We start from the raw sequence: 9,787 nt of genomic DNA on the forward strand, positions 1-9,787 counted from the left end.
TATTTCTTGTTTTCTATTTACGTGACTTTACGGAAAGAACCAAGAATATGAACGCTAAGCAAGTCATGAAATAAAAATATATAAGAGTTCAAATTGCATTAGTGCATCAATTCCTGCCAAATTTTTTTATCACCAAATGCCATTTTGGGCAAGGCAGCATAACAAAAACAATCCCAGATGTTTGACTAGTACCAGTTACAGTGTATGTTTTTGTTGTTGTTTTGCTATGGGAGTAAACCCTTGCAGAGAAAGGGACCAGAATTAGGAAAGCGAAGCCAGGCACTCCTTCAGAAGATGCCATGCACGGGCGTGACCACTGCACCACCCTGACGCCCAAACAAATGGAATTCAAATAATCTGCAATAGTGGCAAATAAACCCTATTAGTATCAACCGAATGTCTGGACAATCTGACCCCCTCTACACAAGCAACAGCTGAGAGTCAACGCTGTGATGCTGTGCGATTGGTGCAAGTGACCCATCGTTGTGTTTTAATGTTGAGCGGTTAAACTTGCACTGTTGTGGGGTGAGGTCAAGGCCAATGGCTGCTTCCAGCGGTGTCAAGATCAGCGTTTTGAAGAGGCTCACGAAGGATGATACTTGGCAGTTGGGTGCAGTCTCCCTCCATTAACAACAGAGGGCAGAGGAGCGACGCTCACAACAATTGGCTGAGCACTGGGCGTATACAACGCATGAAGTCGGCAGCAAGTTTATCTCATGGAGTTGACCCGCACACGACAACTGGGTCTGTCCCGCGTGTTCACGCTATAACGCGGTTGCCTTCATTTAGGGAACGCGCACCGCCATAAGGCGACTTTCTTGAGCTGCGCGGTTGAGCGAGACGAGACGGTAACGCGGCGGCGTCCCCCCAAGTTATTTGTAACCCAATTCTGACTGCGCGTGGACATTCATTACGGGGGAAATATTTTCGCTTAGCGCTGCACTTTTCAGGAACGCATCTACTGCGTTAAACGAGGACCCGTCGTACAGGTGCTGTGCACACTGTACTCGGAATCAAAATCTGTTTTGACCCTGGAGAAATCCGAAGCGCTATCAAGCTCTCACTCACAGGTGTCCAGTAAGAGGCGGTGGGGGGGTCACCAAGTGACACGCAGCTTTACCGTGGAGTAGACCGCGAGGACGCCAGCGTCGCCTAGGCAATGCCCCCCCCCTCTGGCTCTGCCTGCCTCGCTCTGTGCACGTGAGGTGTCAACCACGTGACGCGGGCCACTGCGCGCGTTGCGTCACCGCCCACCGTGGGGGGCCCCTCTGCTACGTCCACATCGTACAGTCACACATTCATTAATAGTTACTCTTAATCATGTTTATGGTCATCGTCATTAAAGGTGAGTTTAATAATACTACTACACAATGTGTGCATTAATATATACGGCATGAATAAAATGCACCTGTAAATATTCTAAGTAAGTTTGACCTGACATTATTGCACAACAATTGCCCAGCCACTGGGATGTTTATCCTCCAATGTGTATCTGGCTCTGACCTGACTTATATAAAAGTGCAGCTCTGCAATTGCTTGGTCACACCACCACTGGTGAAAAGACCTTCATGAGAGCGAACTCTTTACGAGTATTTGGTCTACTTTTCCATATAACAATAGGGTTTACCCTTTCTGGCAATACAACAGGTGTCAAGATGTTAAAACACCAAACAGAATCCTTATTCAAGGAATCCTGTCTGCATTAACCACACGTACTTGTGGTGAACATGGAAACATGCTCTGATAATATATGCATTGTCTTTGAAACTGATTAGTCCACACCAGGAAGGTCCCATATTCTACTTTTCCACGTTGACCAGATGTGTTGGAAGAGCCGGCTGAAAGCCACACTTTGCTGCATCACACACGACTTGCCGATCAGCTAACTGTGGTGTACCCATTTAGCGACCTCTGGTCTGTGAGTTCAGTTTACTAACCATTAACAGCATGGCAGCTTTCTAAGTGGCTTTTGTGACAATTCACCTGTGTCATTATCTCTTGCACAGCCTGAAATAAGTTTTGGCTTAAGGGAAGGAAATTATGACTCACCCACCTGCACCTGCCTTGTGCTCCCAGACACCTAAGGACCTTACTACCGCTGTGAGAAATTGACGGGCGTAGACTGCTGCATGGCGATGATGTATTCACGTCGTTCCTGCTGTTTTCCTCTTTTGTTAGGTGATGCAATTGGTGTGCCAACACCTCCAGATGCAGTTCCTGAAGGACGTGGGCATTCGGGACATGTTCGTTTTGCCTGCGAGTTTGTCCGAACACACAGGGAAGTCAGCCTGTTCATCGAGGTGCGTTTCCCATGTTTATTTAACTCGATTGGTCGTCTGTTTGCAAGGTCATGCTGTGCCCAGAGGTCACCCACTGAGTTTTTTTTACCGTAACATTACCGTCACTTGGGTTTGGTGATCGATTCAACAGGGCAAAAATATTTGTAAGAAGCGTAAACATGGCAACGTGATCATTGTCAGGCCACGGAGGACCTTCAGAATGCCGAGTATGATCTTTAAATTTATCCTGGGCTGGTTCGGGGGATATTTGAACAATTTGAATATTGGGGAGATATCGTCTTGCTATGGGTCTGAGTGAGAAGTCTCCCAGCGGTTTTTTGAGTCCATAATCGAGATTTTTGGGTTAGAGCATGTAAACATGCACTCAATGATACACTAAATATGCACTATTTATTTATATATACAGTGAGGCAAAAAAGTATTTGATCCCCTGCTGATTTTGTATGCTTGCCCACTGACAAAGAAATTATCAGTCTATAATTTTAATGGTAGGTTTATGTGAACAGTGAGAGACAGAATAACAACAACAAAATCCGGAAAAACGCATGTCAAAAATGTTATAAATTGATTGCATTTTAATGAGTGAAAAAAGTATTTGACCCCTCTGCAAAACATGACTTAGTATTTGGTGGCAAAACCTTTGTTGGCAATCACAGAGGTCAGACGTTTCTTGTAGTTGGCCACCAGATTTGCACACATCTCAGGAGGGATTTTGTCCCACTCTACTTTGCAGATCTTCTCCAAGTCATTAAGGTTTTGAGGCTGACTTTTGGCAACTCGAACCTTCAGCTCCCTCCAGAGATTTTCTATGGGATTAAGGTCTGGAGACTGGCTAGGCCACTCCAGGACCTTAATGGGCTTCTTCTTGAGCCACCCCTTTGTTGCCTTGGCCGTGTGTTTTGGGTCATTGTCATGCTGGAATACCCATCCATGACCCATTTTCAATGCCCTGGCTGAGAGAAGGAGGTTCTCACCCAAGATTTGACGGTACATGGCTCTGTCCATCGTCCCTTTGATGCGGTGAAGTTGTCCTGTCCCCTTAGCAGAAAAACACCCCCATAGCATTATGTTTCCACCTCCATGTTTGACGGTGGGGATGGTGTTCTTGGGGTCATAGGCAGCATTCCTCCTCCAAACACGGCGAGTTGAATCATTCAGATGTTCATTGGCAAACTTCAGACGGGCATGTATATGTGCTTTCTTGAGCAGGGGGACCTTGCGGGCTTTGCAGGATTTCAGTCCTTCACGGCGTAGTGTGTTACCAGTTGTTTTCTTGGTGACTGTGGCCCCAGCTGCCTTGAGATCATTGACAAGATCCTCCCGTGTAGTTCTGGGCTGATTCCTCACGGTTCTCATGATCATTGCAACTCCACGAGGTGAGATCTTGCATGGAGCCCCAGGCCGAGGGAGATTTACAGTTCTTTTGTGTTTCTTCCATTTGCGAATAATCAAACCAACTGTTGTCACCTTCTCACCAAGCTGCTTGGCAATGGTATTGTAGCCCATTCCAGCCTTGTGTAGGTCTACAATCTTGTCCCTGACTTCCTTGGAGAGCTCTTTGGTCTTGGCCATGGTGGAGAGTTTGGAATCTGATTGATTGATTGCATCTGTGGACAGGTGTCTTTTATACAGGTAACAAGTTGAGATTAGGAGCACTCCCTTTAAGAGTGTGCTCCTAATCTCAGCTTGTTACCTGTATAAAAGACACCTGGGAGCCAGAAATTTTTCTGATTGAGAGGGGGTCAAATACTTATTTCCCTCTTAAAATGCAAATCAATTTATAACATTTTTGACATGCGTTTTTCTGGATTTTTGTTGTTGTTATTCTGTCTCTCACTGTTCAAAAAAACCTACCATTAAAATTATAGACTGATAATTTCTTTGTCAGTGGGCAAACGTACAAAATCAGCAGGGGATCAAATACTTTTTTCCCTCAATGTATACTAAATTCTTCTGTTGATATGTAAACTCTGACTTTAACATAGCCACTTCCGTGACCAGTTACATGCTAATTCGTCACATTAACATTATGCTAATCTCCCAGTTACATGCTAATTTCTGACTTTAACATCCTGCTAATCTCTCACATTAACATAGCTACTTCAATGCAAAATTATTCTGGTGATATGTAAACTCCTTTGTCAAGGCGCTCTGCTCCTCCCATCCAGCTTAAAATACGCTGCCAAGCTTAGCAGTGTTCATTGGAGCGCTGTCTTTCCGACAGCTCTGTTTCTTCCCCTGAGGACGGCTGCTTGTGTTGTGGCCAAAACGTCGTGATAATTTTATTTTATTATGTTTTATTATTATTTTATTATTTCCCTTTTACGTGACTTTACCGAAAAAACCAAGAAGATTAATCCCTGCAGTCACGAAAGCTTTAAATCGAGATCAACACACGTGGTAGGAAACAAGTATCGTATGTTATAATAACAATATAAACATGTAATATTCACGGCAATGGCAGTGTTGTTCAGCGTGCTCTGCTGTGGAAGCCAGCCACATGAGTTTGATAACCAGTCATGGCTAGTATCAGTGGAAAGCAAAATCTGAACTGGTTCAATGCTTCGCTGACCCAGACTGAGCAGTATGGAGTACTAATAAGTTAACCCGATGATACATTATTATTTGGCAATGCTGTTGCTGCGTTGGCAGTGGTACCCAAGAACAATTAACTAAAAAGCTCAACACATTAGTCAGTAATGTTGTGGCCTCAATAGACACAACATTATATGCAACGTTTCGGGCAATGGTCCGTCTCCCATTTGTACAATGAAAAAGGGCCATTGCCCAAAAGTCTACATTTTTCCATTTTTATTTAATTTTAAGGTCATTGTTATTTACGAACGTGTTGAGTTCCCATGATAATTAAGAACAAATTTTGGTAAGAAAAGTCCTGTTACTATGATGAATGTATCCTATAGACAAACATACAAATTCATCACAGGGTTGCCTAAAGCTTGCCAATAGAAAATAATGCCGATCAAGTTGTGGGCACCCGACATTCCCTTGCCCTGCGGCCACTCCCTCAATGACACGAGTCGCATCGACTCAGGGTCCCGCGGGTAGTTCCACGACTCGGTGGTCCAGGAGAGTGGCACGAGCGATGCGGGCATCAGCTGGGGCGCCACAGGGGCAGCCACGCTTCGAGTCACTCGCACAGCTCTCTGTTCAGCACGACGTGAACGCATTCCCAGCCTTCTGATCTATGTGGCTTTTCCGAATGAAGCAAATTGTCACTGATAATTTAGCACATTTGCTAAGCTATTTAAAAGTATATATAGCGATTCATTTTATATAGCGTCGTTCATGATAATTGCATCTCAGAATTGCTGAGGAGCCAAAGACCAAGCTGGAATATTGCAAGGGAGGTGAGCCTGCGCCAACAATTGCCCTGCATTTCTATATATGTCCAGATGTTGCCAGCCAATTAGTGAGTGTATATATGTGGAAGGAAACTGGAGCACACAGATAAGTCACTGCTGAGTGCATTAATCACCCTTTGTGACATTTGTTTGTTTTTAAGTAAGAGGAGAGCGGAGTTTTAATGCCATGTCCTGAATGGGCCTTCCACAACAAAGTCCTCATTCAGGATCCCAGTCCCACAACATTTCAAGCCTGCCTCTCAGTTCTACTGCTCTTTGCACTGAACATTTAAACCTACTTATTGGACCTTCTGATATGCCTTCTTTGGTATCATGACATGCCATTTCCTATACTGGGTCATTGTAATCAGCGCTCCATCATGCCTCCTTGTCAGTCAGTAAACTTCTAACATTGGTGTCGTGTGTGTCTGTTGCAGGGATACTCTGGGGGGCCCTTTGTTTGCCAGGACTCAAACGGCCGCTGGTTCCTTTCTGGAATCGCCAGCTGGGGCGTTGGCTGTGCACGGGCTTACCAGCCAGGTGTCTAGCGCACCGTCGCCAAGTTCATGGACTGGATTCACCAGAACATGCAGTAGTCTCTTACACATTTCTGCACAAGCAGAATACTATAGACCAGGGATATAAATATTATGGGAACTATACATCAAAATAATTAATTAAGGCAATAAATATATTTTTCAAAAACTGATTTAAAGTTAATGTTTAAAGGTTAATTTAATGAGCTGAATACTATATTTTAACTGCACCATAATGCAAAAATGATTTCCAAGTGAACACGGATTTTGGGTCAAATCAGAAAAGTCTTTTTTTTACATGCGTTGTCAATAGCGTTTTTAACTTTTGGGTTTGCCATACATGTCAACGGGCCTGGCAAAGCAAACATGAGCATGATGTTGGCATTGGCAGAAGATGAAGACAGAGCTTGCTATTTTTCAATGTTGCTTAATTCTTTCAAAACTGACACAATGGACAATGAATGCACTGTCTAAATATTTGGCCCAACCTGATTATACATGATAGCAAAGTGATTGTTGTCCAAACTACGTATGATACATTTATATTCTTGTTTTATTTTGACCTGGGTCATCAACTCGCATCTCCCATACATTAATTGCCATGGATGTTGAGCAGTCGGGGTACTCAGAGGGGGTCTATTGGCCTTCTAGGGGACCACTGCAATGATCGGGGCACCCAGAAGGGATGATGAGTTCCACAGGGAGAACGTCCTTTACAGAGGTTGTCTTAGAGTATGTCCATGGCAAGGTTATTGGTGATTATCTTCACCTCCCCCGGTCAACACAGTCCATGAGTTTGTGAGTTTTGCTTTACTAACGACGTGAAAACAAGACTGGTTTGCACAAGGAGCCTGCAAAAAATTTAATTTAGATAACCTCATGAAATGTGCTGCATGGCACTTATCTGAGACGCCCCTTATCTGAGACGCTCCTGTGTAAATGGCGTGATATCAAAACCATTATTATAGTGAACTACATGACGCGTGTAAGAAAACTATATAAACATCTATTGGAAACATTTCATGAAAATATGTACAAAAATGAACACTTTAATAGTGTTTCATGGTATTCCAAAAATCATAGCATATTTGATTGGTTAAGATGGTTTACTGGTCGGGATGATAAATGGCAATGATCCTTCATCATGTAAAAGACTGTAAGCTGCTCTCAAAAATATATATATTTGAACATTGTATTCACACTCTGCAACAGTCTATTTTCCACATCAAACCATAATGTGTCTGTCGACTGCAATTGGAAATTGATGCATGCTTAGTAGCAATCGGGTAAATAAACATTGAAATGTGTCACATGTTCGTGTCTGGTGGCTTTTTGCTTGAGATTAGGGATCTTGTGAAAACAGTTATAAGACTTTATATGAAAACCTCCTCCACAGAGGCCGATTTTGACACTGTTGGTACAAGTCATCAAAGTCCAATTAGCTCCATCCACATCCTTCTGTACCACATCATTCCATCTCTCTTCTAGCCTATGACACATCCATTTAGCCCCATCCAGCCAAACAAGCTGTATCATGGGACCTTTTTCCAGAATCAGTGTGAAAAATAACAAAAGGTTTTACCCTTTCTGGCAGTAAAACAGGAAGTGGTGTTAAAATGTTCAAACAACCAATTAGAAACCTGTTGCAATGAATCAAGTCTGCATTAACCACACACGGTACTTGTGGTGAATATGCAAACAAACATGCTCTGATAATATTTGAATTGTCTTTGAAACTGATTGGCCTACACCAGAGATCGCCAAAAGGCGAACAGTACAAAGGCAATGCCACACGTATCGGAGCATTTATAGCTAACCACCGTGCCCACCGCTCCCCACTCACTCGGTGTGCTAACCGCGGTGCCACCACTCCCCCCTCACACAATGTGCAAACCACTACGCCACCAATCTCCACATTCTCACACTGCGCTCACCGCTGCGCCACCGGTCCCCACTCGCATCTAGAATATGAATTAAATGTCCACAGTCATCGTTTTCTGATTTCTGGAATAATTGTGCCAGAAATAATACGAGTTGCATTCCATTCAACATTGGGAAGGGGTCTGCCCTTCGTTTAAGTGCCTGGCTGCTTACAGAATTGTCGCAGACTGTTTTGCCTCAGCAGCTTTCCTCTTTTCTCCTGATGACGATCAAAACGTCGTAGTTTTTTTGTTATTTTTAAAAATTATTTTCTTTCAACTTATCTACGTGACTACCGAAAGACCCAAAGAATATGATTTCATGGATATTTATGAGGTCTGTTGCTGAGGGTTTCAAAGAAGTGGAGGCCTCTCTCAGTACATAAGAGTGAGGGGTTGTAGGTTTCGGCTTGGGTCATGGGTACGGGTTATTTTTTGGCATATTTTATTTTAAAAAAATCGAATTCCAATGTCGTGGATATTGTGATGTTTGGATTATTGACGGTAGAATTAATATTATTGCGAATATTTATTATATTCTCGTTTCATGCCACTGATTATTGATGTAAAAAATAGGTTCAAATTTAAACGGCATGCAAAGAAGGTTACAGTTAATTATGAAACAATTCGCAACTGTTGATTTATGTGTTGTAGTGTATGATTGTCTGCTCGACTCAATTTCTGAGGATCTCACGTTTATTTCTATATTATTGTACATTTTACAGTAGTGCTATAAAAATAAAATGAAAAAAAATGTGAGATTTTCACCACAAACTAGGCTACAATGAATTTTGATTTAAAGCTTTCGTGACTGCAGTAATTCATATTCTTAGTTTTTTCGGTAAATTCACGTTGAAGAGAAACAACGGTTATGGTTATATTACAATGGTTATGATATTGTGATAATTCGATTTTCACCACAAACAAGGCTACAATGGTTATGATATTGTGATAATTTGATTTTCACTACAAACTAGGCTACAATGGTTATGATATTGTGATAATTAGATTTTCACCACAAACTAGGCTATAATGGTTATGATATTGTGATAATTTGATTTTCACCACAAACTAGGCTACAATGGTTATGATATTGTGATAATTTGATTTTCTGCCACCAAATTACAATTAGATTCGTTGCTTCGCATATTCCCTGATATTTTGTTTAGACCGCAAGCATGTATCTATTTAAACTTTTGCTAACTAGCTTGTTTATGTCATCTAGAAAATGAATACAATTTTCACCATCATCGTTTTCTTATTTCTGGGACAATTGTGCCGTAAATAATAGGAGTTGCATTACATTCAGATCCTGGCTGATGACGTAGTTGACTCCAGTCTGTGATGTCACAGTCATGTGGGTGGTACCTTTGACATCATGATGTCTATGACGTCATGCACCACGTGTCATTCATATTGGAAGAGCTGCGTTTATTGGTGGCTGTGTTTCTTGTCTCAGCTAAAATATGCGTGATATTATTTAGCCTCGTGGTTATTAAAGCCTCCACTACTGTTGATGAAACTGAAATTAATCTCAGCAGTTGTCAGCCTGCACATCATTTAACCGGTGAGCCTGAAAGGGGTGGTTTAAGGATTGTTTGCGTGTTAATGGGGTTTATTATTGAAGCTTTCAAGGGTGTGGGGGTCTCACTCACTACATGAGCATGAGG

The 9,787-nt window shown here is 42.4% G+C and overlaps 1 long non-coding RNA gene across 1 annotated transcript; it reads left to right on the forward strand.

Annotated features, from left to right (window-relative positions):
* The first annotated feature begins 1,976 nt into the window (after positions 1-1,976).
* Positions 1,977-7,508, forward strand: LOC142924084 (uncharacterized). The gene is made up of 2 exons (XR_012941225.1): positions 1,977-2,300; positions 6,100-7,508. It is a non-coding gene; the product is annotated as an uncharacterized LOC142924084 (long non-coding RNA).
* Positions 7,509-9,787: the final 2,279 nt, after the last annotated feature.

The sequence above is a fragment of the Petromyzon marinus genome, chromosome 8, assembly GCF_048934315.1.
Source record: "Petromyzon marinus isolate PM22_M1 ecotype Great Lakes invasive population chromosome 8, UKy_Petmar_22M1.pri1.0, whole genome shotgun sequence".
Classification (NCBI taxonomy): Eukaryota; Metazoa; Chordata; class Hyperoartia; order Petromyzontiformes; family Petromyzontidae; genus Petromyzon; species Petromyzon marinus.